This window comes from Thalassophryne amazonica, chromosome 1 (genome assembly GCF_902500255.1).
Source record: "Thalassophryne amazonica chromosome 1, fThaAma1.1, whole genome shotgun sequence".
Taxonomy (NCBI): domain Eukaryota; kingdom Metazoa; phylum Chordata; class Actinopteri; order Batrachoidiformes; family Batrachoididae; genus Thalassophryne; species Thalassophryne amazonica.
Window position 1 is genome coordinate 69,035,175 of NC_047103.1, and position 1,459 is coordinate 69,036,633.

At 40.6% G+C, this 1,459-nt stretch overlaps 1 pseudogene; it reads left to right on the plus strand.

The window, feature by feature from the left end:
- Positions 1-269: 269 nt before the first annotated feature.
- On the plus strand, positions 270-1,173 carry LOC117519657 (annotated as a pseudogene).
- Positions 1,174-1,459: the final 286 nt, after the last annotated feature.

The window sequence follows — 1,459 nt, forward strand, 5'->3', positions numbered from 1 at the left end:
ATGATCTTCTTATGGCCTCGGACAGTGGACTCATCTCTGTGCTTGTCCTGTTAGACCTCAGTGCTGCTTTTGATACTGTTGACCATACAATTTTATTACAGAGATTAGAGCATGCCATAGGTATTAAAGGCACTGCACTGCGGTGGTTTGAATCATATTTATCTAATAGATTACAATTTGTTCATGTAAATGGGGAGTCTTCTTCACAGACTAAGGTTAATTATGGAGTTCCAAAAGGTTCTGTGCTAGGACCAATTTTATTCACTTTATACATGCTTCCCTTAGGCAGTATTATTAGAAAGCATTGCTTAAATTTTCATTGTTACGCAGATGATACCCAGCTTTATCTATCCATGAAGCCAGAGGACACACACCATTTAGTTAAACTGCAGGAATGTCTTACAGACATAAAGACATGGATGACCTCTAATTTCCTGCTTTTAAATTCAGATAAAACTGATGTTATTGTACTTGGCCCCACAAATCTTAGAAACATGGTGTCTAATGAGATCCTTACTCCGGATGGCATTAACCTGACCTCTAGTAAAATTATGAGAAATCTTGGAGTCATTTTTGATCAGGATATGTCCTTCAATGCGCATATTAAGCAAATATGTAGGACTGCTTTTTTGCATTTGCGCAATATCTCTAAAATTATAAAGGTCTTGTCTTAGAGTGATGCTGAAAAACTAATTCATGCATTTATTTCCTCTAGGTTGGACTATTGTAATTCATTATTATCAGGTTGTCCTAAAAGTTCCCTGAAAAGCCTTCAATTAATTCAAAATACTGCAGCTAGAGTACTGACGGGGACTAGAAGGAGAGAGCATATTTCACCCATATTGGCCTCTCTTCATTGGCTTCCTGTTAATTCTAGAATAGAATTTAAAATTCTTCTTCTTACTTATAAGGTTTTGAATAATCAGGTCCCATCTTATCGTAGGGACCTCATAGTACCATATCACCCCAATAGAGCGCTTCGCTCTCAGACTGCAGGCTTACTTGTAGTTCCTAGGGTTTTTAAGAGTAGAATGGGAGGCAGAGCCTTCAGCTTTCAGGCTCCTCTCCTGTGGAACCAGCTCCCAATTCGGATCAGGGAGACAGACACCCTCTCTACTCTCTACTTTTAAGATTAGGCTTAAAACTTTCCTTTTTGCTAAAGCTTATAGTTAGGGCTGGATCAGGTGACCCTGAACCATCCCTTAGTTATGCTGCTATAGACTTAGACTGCGGGGGGTTCCCATGATGCAGTGTTTCTTTCTCTTTTTGCTCTGTATGCACCACTCTGCATTTAATCATTAGTGATTGATCTCTGCTCCCCTCCACAGCATGTCTTTTTCCTGGTTCTCTCCCTCAGCCCCAACCAGTCCCAGCAGAAGACTGCCCCTCCCTGAGCCTGGTTCTGCTGGAGGTTTCTTCCTGTTAAAAGGGAGTTTTTCCTTCCCACTGTCACCAAGTG